Here is a 12,934-nt window from a genome sequence, read left to right as displayed (position 1 = left end):
TTCACTCCAAAAAATTGAATAAAAGTATTTTATCCCGTAATCATTTACTTCTTTCTCATTTAAAAACTCTGGAGTAAGGCCTAAATCTATGTACAATTTGTGAGTGCAAAATCCATAGAGATTCATACTTCTTGGTAGAGTTGTATTTATGGGAAATTCACACCTCTGAATAGATTCATACATCTTGGTAGAGTCGTATTTTCGTGAGATTCATAACTCTTGATAGATAGAGTTGTATCTCCGTAACTCTTCTTGCGAGATCTCGAAATTTATCAAAAATAATACTGAAAACTTTTAACGAAAACAAATTAGATAAAATTTCTTAACAAAAAACAAACCAGATGAAATTTCGTAACAAAAAAAATTAACAACCGATACGAAACAAGAAGAAAACTGAGAATAAACACAAAAACTAACTAAAATTCTCAAACACCTTCGATAACATAAAACCTAATTCGATATCATAAAACTATTTGTTCGTAATACGAAATAGTACTATAATCTTCCTAGATATTTCGGTTCGATTTTTAATCAACCAAACTTGTACACACCTCAACGGGATGCACATGATTATGTAAGTTAAATGTAAGTTCACAACCCTAAATCAAGAAATTCTTTGATCCAATGAAAACAAAGAGGACAATTCGCTCGATCGAACCACACCTTTCTCGCACACTCTCTACAAAAAGTGTGTCGACATGGAATCAACTCAGACCTTCTCTTCCTCGCCATGCACATGCAACACACTGAAGTATCCTCCAGTGAGTCCACGCTGATAATTTCCTTTACTTCATCTTCAAAGTCCATTGCTTCAATTAGTCTCGTCAGAGGCACCAACGGTGGCGACCAGGGGAAACTCTCGGTTCGGGTCGGGCAGGTCGGATTATTTCGCGATCCACATTCAATCACCCAGAACTGGTCATCCTCTGCTGCCTCTGCTGCTGCTAGTTCTTGTAAATTCATCTCAGTAACAGCAGGAGCTCCACTTTCACTATCTGGATTCACATTGTGAATCTTGACTCCGAAACAGCCTAGTCGTAAAAACTTCAGGAGTTCAGCAAGTGATTTGCTTCTCGCCATCAGATCAACAAATATAGAAGATGCGTTAATAATGAGACAAGAACCCTAATCGTTTATATATATAGATAATCAGAAAAAAATGGAGTTACAACTTACAAGGAAATCAGAAATATTGGATTTGTTAACTAGTCAAAAAGAAAAAGAATTGAATTTGATGATCATCCATATTTTACATTAGAAAAATTATGGAATCTCCCTGTTTAAATTATAGCTCTACTAAATTTTCTGAAACATCTTCCAAATATTTGGACAAAAACAAAACATCTTCCAAAAATTTTTCTATTTATTTTCCCAAATTATCAAAAGGAACCCCTATTTCTATGGTGATCTCGTCGATCATTGCTGTTCAAAATAAATTACAGCCATACATGCATGTCCTTTCTTCTAAATTTCGTTGTTTCTTTGTTTTTCTGGGCATATTCTGAACTTCCACAAAAAATATTATATATTTTAAAATAAATATTCCTTCATTTTTAAGCTACTAGCATTTTTTTACCATAATATATAGAAAATTATGTATAGACCATGTAATTGGACCAAATCAAACCAAATTTATAAATATGGACCAACTAATAATCACGTATTTATAATCGAAATTTGTTCTCATGAAATTTTTCCGAGATTTTTTTACCGAAAATATCTCGAGAAATTTTTTCGGGAAAATTTTCCGAAAAATTTTTTCTCGAAATTTTTTCCGACAAATATATTATTAGGAATATTTTACCAATCAGGAATATCGACTGAAAATGGAGATACATACGTTTTAAAAGTCATGTGTTGGTCATGTGATGAGTTTTTTAACTTTAATTTCATTTTTCTTTTAATTTCCGTACAAATAAGCTGATGACATGTCAAAAAGGGAATGTCACATCAGCACAATTCTGACATTTTCTGACCTCTATCATATTCTACTTAATGGAAGGACTGGATTCAAACAATTGAAAACGTTTAAGAGGACTGGATTCAAACAATTGAAAACGTTTAAGAACCCGGTTTGCGAAATCTTTTGTTCAGGTATGTATCGAATAAAACCGGTTTAAGGACCCGATTTTGCAAAATAACACGTTTTATAAAATATTTTATTTGAATAACATAGATGAACTCGGAGATCTCCAATTAGACAGGGGACTCCGTATAACTTTACTCTTGAATTAATTATACATAAAAATTTGGGTTAATATAATATAGCACAAAATATATAAACTATCATGGATGAAAAGCCTGGAGGTGAAACCCAGTACCGTTTAAAGAGGCCCGTCTACGTGATGATGATCAAGTAATCAACAATTGGTTTCATGGTTACAGACATATACAGTACCCATTACAAGACTGTTGCAGGCTAAAATTAACAGACAAAATCATGAATTATATTGATAAACTAGCTCATCCCAACTGAAAATTCCATTCAAATCAACCCTAATGTTTTATCTGTGCACTACAGGTATGACATGCTTACAAGAAAGTTAATGAAAAACCAAAAACGAAAAAGTTCATAATTTTTTTATTGATAAAGATCATAATACAAGATAATAGTATATTGTCCTACGAACTGGTTTGATCGATTTTTAAATAAACCGAGTTAAACACAGTCCTTCAAGATACGTCATACGTATAAAAATATAAGTTAAATTTATGTTTATATCATAAATAATTACGACAAGTATTTTATGATATATCAAAAATATCACTAAACGAATATCCACAAATAGGACAAGTCCCGTGATCAAAACACAACTTATTTGAACACGCTCATTTGATTAGCTAAAAAAATTAAACAAAAAGACTGACATCCTAATCTACTATTCATATAGTGAGATCATTACACTAATTTTCTGAGTTAAAAGGAAATTAGGGCGGGATCAAAAAACACCAATTGTTAACATAGATTAAACTAGGTAACCTTCTCTCTTAACACCACGTTGCATCTACTATTTGTTCTATAGTTGCGATATATATTAGATGGTAATGCAGCTATTATATAATAATTTGATATGTATATAGAAAGTTTCATGTTATCAATAGTTGAAATAATATTCATCTAATTTAAATTTTCCAAAATCCGCAAAACTAATCACAAGTTATTCATGATAAATTGGTAATACAATCAATAATTACACAGTCTTCCTATATTTCCGTAGGCTTAATAAATTGGACTAAGGCCTGAGCAAATGGCCCATGTACTGGTACCCTTATCTGTTGGGGACTGGCCCATATTCATGATCAATCGCCAATCTGCTCCATTCAACTCCATCTGACTAGGGTTGCATAAAGGTCAAAAACCGGACTGACCCGGACCGAATACCGGATTTTTTCAGAATTAAGGACCGAGGACCGGACCGGCTCTATTAGGTCTTGAGACCGGACCGGACCGGAAAAACCCGGATTGGACCGGGACCGGACCGGTTTGGACCGGTTTGATTAATATTTATATAAAAAAATTATTTATATAATTTTATTTTAATTTTTTTTTTCAAATTTATAAACATTAAAAATTTTGTTACTTGGTACGTCAATAAAAATTTAAAAGTGAGTACATATTTTATTATTTTAAAAGTAAATATAAAACCTTTAGAGTATGAATATCAATATTTTATTACATATATTACGAAATTTAGTAATTTAAAGTGTAATATCGATCTATTTTATTATATGAATTTATTATCTATTAACTTGGACAATGAAATATGATATTGGTGAATATTTAATATTTATATATGATCTTATAAGACATAAATTAAAGATAAAATAATTATAGATATTAATTCAAGTCCATTCGGGTCTGGACCGGATTTTTTCAGGTCTTGGACCGGAACGGATCGGACCGAAGACCGGATTTTTTCAATTATAAGGACCAGAGACCGGACCGGGTATGTCCGGTCCGGTCTAGGTCTTGGACCGGGTGGTAGACCCGGTCCGGATTGGTAGACCCGGTCCGGACCGGGTTTCAGCTCCAGACCGGAATTCTGTGCAACCATACATCTGACCATCTAAAATGTTCTCTTTTTTTGACAACACATTAGTCTTCATTTGGTTCGCCACATTCTGCAATGCAACATGAGTTTCGGTCATTCCAATCTCATACAAACTTTGGTTCAGAAAAATAAAATTTCATACACATTCCTCAAACCCTTTTTCATACCAAAGTAGAGAGGTGGATAGGGAGGGGTATGAATATCAATTTTTATTTCACTATTTTAATTTTTATTTAAACAATTAAATATAAATTTTTACTACTAAAAGAAATCAATGAACCACAACTTTCATATTTGGATCTAAGACATTTTCTTAGTGGAATCCATGAATATATTGCGACAAAGTTGCTTGTTTGAAATGGGTTTTGGGGATTTTGTCCTACATTAGTATTGTAAAAGAAAGATATTGAGTTTATATAGCATCTTGTGTTAGTGTTGTTTACAACTACTAGCATAAGTGGAATGCTTGTGTGGCCTAGTGCTAGTGGGAACTCTTATATTTTTCTTTTCTATTACAAGTTTAATTATTTATATTGATTATTTAATTATTAATATAAAATATATTGAGTAAGGATTATTTTAATCATACTCTGAATATATTTTATAATATTAATATTAAGTAATCTGGATATAATATAAATAATAAGGAAAACCCATTTTGTTTACTTTTTCTGTTTTGTTACTTGGTGTACCACATCGAGTAAAATAGAAGAAGAGTAACTTGAGATGCCTATATATTGAGAGGTACACTTGAGATAAAAATGACAAAAGTCTCGGTGCCTAACTTGCAAACATATATGAGTTGCATAGGTTTTTTGGGCAAACTGAGGTGCGAGTCGCCGTTGATCATTGTTGGTTCCGTGGTCAGATTGATCTGTTGCTGTTTTATCCTGGAAGCGATATTGCTGCATTCCATCACAGCTTAAGTGGGGGGCAATAATCTCTTCAAGAACAGTCAAGTCCTCTTGAAGGGTTTGGCGACTCAGCTGTTGTGTTCTTCTTCTTATCAGAATTTGGAAAGCGATAAGAGATAAGTTTTCTTTACTTTCTTTGTCAATTACAATCTTTATAGTTTGTTATTGCCTTTGTGTTTTGTTTCGTTAGTTGGTTATTTGCCATATTCTTGTTATTATATATATAACTGCCCATTGTTGCTGTGTAGTTAGAATTATACCCAACAATCTTGAAGAGATTATAGTTATATATAGTTAATTAGCAAGATGGTTAACGAAACTGCTGATATTCCTAAAATTATTGAGACTGGTTCTGGTTCTGGTGGTATTACTACCATTGACTGGACCACGTATCGTTTTCCCCATCCAATTGATTTATCGGGTATGCCTAATAAATTTAGTGGTGGAGCTTCTTTTTCTCTTTGGCATAAAAAGACGAAGCTCTAGTTAACGATTAAGGGTCTATTGTTAGTGGTACAGTATGATCCTCCTGGGTTAGATCAAGAGAAAGCTGAATCTGTTAAGATTTATGTTTTATGGGCTGAGAAGGATGGGGTGGCTAGGGCAGCCAATTTTGGCATCCTTGGAGAACACCTTGTTCGATGTTTATTCATCAGATACCTATACTGCTAAAGTCTTATGGGATAAGCTGGACCAAACCCATAATACTGATTCTCAAGGATTTGAGAAGTATTCTGTGGCTAGGTTTCTTGATTTTAAGCTGGTGGATGGAAAATCTATGACTAAACAGGTTCATGAGTTTGAGATGTTAGTTCATGATTTGGGTGAGTCCGGTATGGTCTTGCTTGAGAAGTTTCGAGTGATGTCTGTGATTGAAAAGCTCCCTAAGTATTGGGAAGAGTTTGCTCTCTCCCTGAAAAGACAGAAAGGAGAGATCACATGGACTAACTTGATGTTGGACATCTCAGTACGGGAGCAGCACAAGTCCAAATAGGGACATGTGTTGCCTGTTGAACATGGGAGCTCGAAGGTAAATGTAGTGATTGTAGGACAGAAAAGAAAGGTAGTCACTAAGAAGTCTAACACTAAATCTGACAAGAACAAGGCTAAGAAACCAAAGGCGAACAAACCATGTTGGTCTTGTGGACGGGTTGGTCATTGGAGCAAGGACTGTCCAAGTAAGAAAGCTAAGAAAGCTGGAGTGGTAGCTCAAGCAAATACTGTGCTTGGACTTGGAACCACGAGTGGGCCAGTAGCTAACATGGTCATTGGTGAGGTTGTTGCCTCTGGAACCGATGACGGGTATGTTACTTATAACCCTGTATTACTTTCCACGTATCTGTCACATGAGTGGTTGATTCATACTGGAGCTAATATACATATTTGTGCTGATATTAGCTTATTTGTATCTTATCAATAGTCATGGAGTGACAGTGACGATGGGGAATGTTAGTGCTGCACAAGTGCTTGGAATAGGAAACGTGGACCTGAAGTTTGCTTCTGGGCAGATTCTATCTCTCACTAGAGTGCATCATGTTCCCTCTATTCGTAGAAATATTATAAGCGGAAGTTGTTTAGTTAAGAACGGCTTTGAACTTTCTTTAAAATGTAACAAAGTAGTTATTACTCATACTGGTACATTCTTTGGCAAATGTTACTTGTCTAATGGTTTGTTTTTAATAAATGTTGAGCCCGTTTTGGGTGGTTTTATTAATGATAGTGTTGCACCTGCTGTTAATTGTGTAGAATCATCTGATTTGTGGCACTTACGACTTGGTCATTTAAATCTTGGTGCTCTAAAGAATATGTTGAATTTAGAGTTGATTCTAAAGTACGCCATTGATAAGAAATCTAAGTGTCAAGTGTGTGTAACTGCTAAACAAACAAGGAAACCTTTTCATAATGTTGTTAGGGATTCAGACTTGTTAGATTTAGTGCACTCAGACATATGTGAATTTGGTGGTGTGTTGACCAAGGATCACTGTAGATATTTCATTACCTTTATAGATGATTGTAGTAGATATTGTTATGTTTATTTGCTTAAACATAAGAATGAAGCACTAGATAAATTCATTATGTATAAAAATGAAGCTGAAACACAAATTGGCAAAGTACTTAAATGTTTGAGGTCTGATAGAGGTGGTGAGTATACGAGTACCTTGTTTAATTAATTTTGCGCAAACAATGGTATAGTTCATGAGGTTACTCCACCATACACACCTGAGTCTAATGGGTGGCAGAACGAAAGAACAGAACTTTTAAAGACATGATTAACAGTATGCTAATTAATTCTGGGTTGTCTAAGTACATGTGGGGAGAGGCTCTGAATACGGCTTGCCATATTCTGAATAGAGTCCCTCTGAAACATATGGACAAGACACCATATGAATTATGGAGAAAGCGTAGGACAAGTTTGAGTTATCTTCGTGTGTGGGGGTGCCTTGCTAAGGTGCTTTTCCCTAAACACAAGAGAAAGAAACTGGGTCCGAAAACTGTTGATTGTATCTTTCTGGGCTATCTTGAAACCACAACTGCTATGAGATTTTTAGTATTAAAATCTGACATAGATGGTATTGTGGCGAATACGATAGTTGAGTTTCGTGATGCAACTTTCTTTGAGGAAGTATTCCCAATGAAGACTGGTATATCTTTGGGTAGTTCTGAGGATGATCCCACTCACACATCAAGTTCTATTCCTGATCATGTAGAAAAGATGACAAATGTGGGGGTGGATCCTGGTAGTAGCTCTACTCCTAACAAAGTAGAGGAACCTAGAAGGAGTAAGCGTGCAAAGGTAGTCAAGGACTTTGGAAGTGACTTTATCACTTACAATGTCGAGGATGAGCCTTTAACTTTCCGTCAAGCCAAGGATTCTTCGGAGTCAAGGCATTGGAAAGGCCTGTAAAGAGTGAAATTGATTCATTTGTTTCAAACGGAATATGGGAGTTAGTTGATCTCCCTCCAGGGTGTTCTACTATTGGATGTAAATGGATCTTCAAGAGGAAGCTAAATCCTGATGGCTCAATAAATAAGTACAAGGCTAGGCTAGTTGCTAAGAGCTTTAGGCAAATGGAAGGCATTGATTATTTTGATACATATTCTCCAGTTGCCCGAGTGACAACAATCAGAATGCTTATTGCATTGGCTTCTGTACATGGTCTTATCATCCATCAAATGGATGTAAAGACAGCTTTTCTTCATGGTGGCCTTGAAGAAGAGATTTATATGGATCAGCCTGAGGGATTTGTTGCTTCTGGTAATGAGAGGAAAGTATGTAGACTAGTCTAGTCCATCTTTGGCCTTAAACAAGCACCTATAGACTGGCATAAAAAGTTTGATGAAACTGTTTTAGACTTCGAATTTTTTAGTTAATGAAAGTGACAAGTGTGTCTACTATAAGGTTAGAGGTAATGATTGTGTGACCGTGTGCTTGTATGTAGATGATATCTTATTGTTTGGAACCAATATTGAGATTATTAACGAGACAAAGAGTTTCTTGAAGATGCACTTTGAGATGAAGGATATGGGTGAAGCTAGTGTGATTCTTGGGATCAAGTTGACTCAGTCAACTGATGAAATAATTTTGTCACAGTCTCATTATATAGAGAAATCTATACTTGAGAAGTATGGTTATTCAAATTGTAGAATCGCTAGTACACCATATGATTCAAAAGTTGCCTTAGTCAAGAATAGTTCAGGAGTTCCTGTGTCTCAGTTAAGGTATTCTTAGATTATTGGGAGTTTGCAATATCTTGCTAATGTGACTAGGCCATATATTTCTTATTATGTGTCTAAGTTGGCTAGAGAAACAAGCTGTCCAAACAAGACTCATTGGGAGGCACTGGATAGAGTTCTCAGATATCTGAAGGGAACTATTTCCCTTGGCTTGCATTACCGGAGATTTCCGGGGGTACTCGAGGGGTACAGTGATGCAAGTTGGATAGCTAAGAAATCTAGTTCCAATGGAGTGACTGGATATGTGTTTACCCTTGCGGGTGGAGTAGTGTCCTGAAAGTCTTCTAGACAGACTTTGATTACTCGGTCTACTTTTGAGGCTGAGTTGTGTGCACTTGATGCCACGGGGACGGAGGCTGAATGGTTACATGGACTCATGTGTATGTTACCTGTAGTAAGCAAGCCGCTTCCTGCCATTTCTGTTCATTGTGATAGCCGTACAACTATCGACAAAGTCAGAAGTGTAAAGTATAATGCTAAAACAAAGAGACACATCCAAGTTAGACTAAAGTCTATAAGGGGTCTTGTGTCTGATAGGATTATTGCTATAGAGTTCATACGAACTCAGGATAATATAGCTGATCCGCTGACTAAAGGGCTTGAACATGCTATAGTCCTTGAGTCGAGGTTGAGGATTGGACTGGTAACCCATCATAATTCATCAACAACGGGAACCCAATACACCTGAGAGGAGATCCCTCGAAGTGTATTCAATGTGGTAATAACAAGTTGTAAGGATGAATTGGTAGTACCTCTACCATATACATTTAGATACTTATGTATCTGAGTCTATCCCCTATAAACCTTAAGAGGTACTTGAACTGCTAGTTAGCAAGAGTTATTTGAACTCTGAATGGGGTCAAGTCGTTTGACGAGATGATAGCAGTATATCTCTGGAGATGCCCAGCTAAGCGAATGTAATTGTGTGGTCGCAATTAGAGGAAAGGGTTATTCCTCGAAACATTCGACGAACAGGATCGAGACATGACCATTAACGTCTCAAAGCCGTAGATTGGCACCATAGCCTTTGACTTGTCATCGTCTATGGAGTGTGGTTACATCCAACGGATAAAGATTCAAGGTGAAACATTCCATCTGTATCCGGTAGCCATCGAAGTAGAGGACTTAGGAGGGTTCAAACCCGGGAGGGTACCGACTCTGAAAAGCAAGTCATGATAAAATCTGATATGCAGTTTAATTATGGATTTGTGGGGGATTGTTAGAAAATGGAAAGTTTGAGGCATATTTTAAATATGTTCTTGATATGATTTCCGGAAACTAACACTTGGAGGTTGTTCCTTGACATGAGGACTTAAACTTTCATATTTGGATCTAAGACATTTTCTTAGTGGAATCCATGAATATATTGCGACAAAGTTGCTTGTTTGAAATGAGTTTTGAGGATTTTGTCCTACATTGGTATTGTAAAAGAAAGATATTGAGTTTATATAGCATCTTGTGTTAGTGTTGTTTACAACTACTAACATAAGTGGAATGCTTGTGTGGCCTAGTGCTAGTGGGAACTCTTATATTTTTCTTTTCTATTACAAGTTTAATTATTTATATTGATTATTTAATTATTAATATAAAATATATTGAGTAAGGATTATTTTAATCATACTCTGAATATATTTTATAATATTAATATTAAGTAATCTGGATATAATATAAATAATAAGGAAAACCCATTTTGTTTACTTTTTCTGTTTTGTTACTTGGTGTACCACATCGAGTAAAATAGAAGAAGAGTAACTTGAGATGCCTATATATTGAGAGGTACACTTGAGATAAAAATGACAAAAGTCTCGGTGCCTAACTTGCAAACATATATGAGTTGCATAGGTTTTTTGGGCAAACTGAGGTGCGAGTCGCCGTTGATCATTGTTGGTTCCGTGGTCAGATTGATCTGTTGCTGTTTTATCCTGGAAGCGATATTGCTGTATTCCATCACAGCTTAAGTGGGGGGCAATAATCTCTTCAAGAACAGTCAAGTCCTCTTGAAGGGTTTGACGACTCAGCTGTTGTGTTCTTCTTCTTATCAGAATTTGGAAAGCGATAAGAGATAAGTTTTCTTTACTTTCTTTGTCAATTACAATCTTTATAGTTTGTTATTGCCTTTGTGTTTTGTTTCGTTAGTTGGTTATTTGCCATGTTCTTGTTATTATATATATAACTGCCCATTGTTGTTGTGTAGTTAGAATTATACCCAACACCATGATCAAAACACAACTTGTTTGAACACGCTCCACAAAAAGTGTGTGCGCATGGAATCAGTGCATACCTATTTTTTGTTCTCAAGCACACGTGACACATATAAGTACTCTCGATTGATCCCACCTCCGTAAATTTTTCTAAATAATCTGGACGGCGGAGAAGTTCTATCAAAGGTACCAGTTCCGGTGACTCGGGTAGGTTCTCGGTTCCGTCGTTATCTTCATCATCACTTGTCCATAATTGATACCGTTCGAAAGCTGCATGATTGTCCCTCAAATTTATCCCGGGAATAATCCGGGCGGCTCGAGTTTGACGATTCGGTTCCTGATCCGAATCCGAGATCTTGACCCCAAAACAACCTAGTCCTATAAATCTCAAAAATCCAACAATTGACTTGTGATTTGCCATCCGATCAGCAAAATAATTATATATGAAACGGACTGAAATCATAATATTTTATATATATAGTGGGATGGTTATACTAATTTTATGAGTTACAAGGAAATTAGGGTGGCATCAATAATCACCCCCTTTTAACATAAATAAAACTAGGTAATGTTCTATAGTCGCTATCTATTAGATGGTAATGTAGCAGTTACATTAAAATTTGATATGTATATAGAAAGTTCAATATTGAATCACTGATAATATAAAACTTTCTATATACATATTGAATAATATTCACCAATTTGAGCGCGATGAGATAGTCCAAGTGTTTAAGGGTTTATCTCTTGTCGTCCCAGGTTCTTCTCGCTCATCCCTGAGATTTGTTAGAACAGATTCTCAATCGTAAGGCATATAAACCAAATTAGTCACAAAAAAAAAAAAATATTCACCAAATTATATTTTCCATATTCTGGCAACACTAATCACAAGTTATTCATGGTAAATTGGTAATACAATCATTGATTACACCAGGAAAGTTGGATTAAGGGCCTGTTGATCTTTGTTCATGGACTGCAGGTGAAGTCCAGTACTGTTTAGTAGCAATAAGTAGCTTTTGTCTTCCATGAGGCCCATCTTCATGATCCACCAATCTGCTTATCCATTCCACTCCATCTAAACTGTTCTTTTTTATATATAACACAATCTAAATGTTCTTGACATAGAACAAAACATCAACATCATCTTTTTATACTAGTATTCTGCAGATTTGCTAGGAGTTTGTATTAGTCTTCCAGCACCTGATAATAGAAGAATGTTGGTTGATAGATTACATTTTTTATATCTGCTACTGAGAAATCATCATGGTACCTTTGTTAGAAGTCATTATAAGAATTTCTCACTTCAAATCTGTGATTTCTCAAGCATCAGCAATTTACATTTTTTTTTGACAGAAGCATTAGCAACTTACATTGAAAGGCAAAATCATAAATAATATTGGAACTTTATAATAACTTTATAAAGGGTTAGCTTCTATGGAGTCCCCTATTTCATTGGAGTTCTTGGAGTCCATATATGTTTTGCAAGTAAAATATAACTTAAATTGTTGCAAAACGTATTATTTTTCGAATGATATTCTACAAATATCATAATTTTATTGAAAATCTTGCAGATTGTATAGATTTTACAAGTAGAACGTTGCAAAATATATTATTCTACAAAACATGCTTAGTTTGCAGAAAATAAATGTTCATGTTGCAGAATATACATATTGTACTTGTAAATATATGAGATTTACATGATTTTATTGAACACTACAAGAAAAACGGGGAAATAGGACCGTCCAAAAATCGGTCGTATTTAGTTAAATACGACCGTTTTCGGTCGTATTTAACTAAATACGACCGGTTTTTGCACCGGTCGCATTCGGTCGAGTCATATTTAGTAACCGGTCGAATTTAGTATACGGATCGGCTAAATTCGACCGCTTAAATTTGACCGAATGCGGTCGAATTTGTTTTTCACCAAAAAATTGAAAATCCCGCCCAAAAATTTGAATTTTTTAAAAAATTTTGAAAAGTCCGCCTAAAATATAAATTCGACCGTATATGATTGAAAATATTGTTCTAAATTCGA

General features: G+C 35.2%; 1 long non-coding RNA gene across 1 annotated transcript; it reads right to left on the bottom strand.

Moving 5' to 3' along the window:
- Positions 1 to 394: 394 nt before the first annotated feature.
- LOC141663607 (uncharacterized) lies at positions 395 to 1,316 on the bottom strand. Its single transcript, XR_012551574.1, has 2 exons — positions 1,177 to 1,316; positions 395 to 1,069 (listed from the first exon to the last, which is right to left on the bottom strand). It is a non-coding gene; the product is annotated as an uncharacterized LOC141663607 (long non-coding RNA).
- Between the last annotated feature and the right edge of the window lie 11,618 nt (positions 1,317 to 12,934).

This window comes from Apium graveolens, chromosome 6 (assembly GCF_009905375.1).
Source record: "Apium graveolens cultivar Ventura chromosome 6, ASM990537v1, whole genome shotgun sequence".
Classification (NCBI taxonomy): Eukaryota; Viridiplantae; Streptophyta; class Magnoliopsida; order Apiales; family Apiaceae; genus Apium; species Apium graveolens.
Note: the sequence above shows the minus strand (reverse complement) of the source record. Positions and strands in the feature narration are given on the sequence as shown.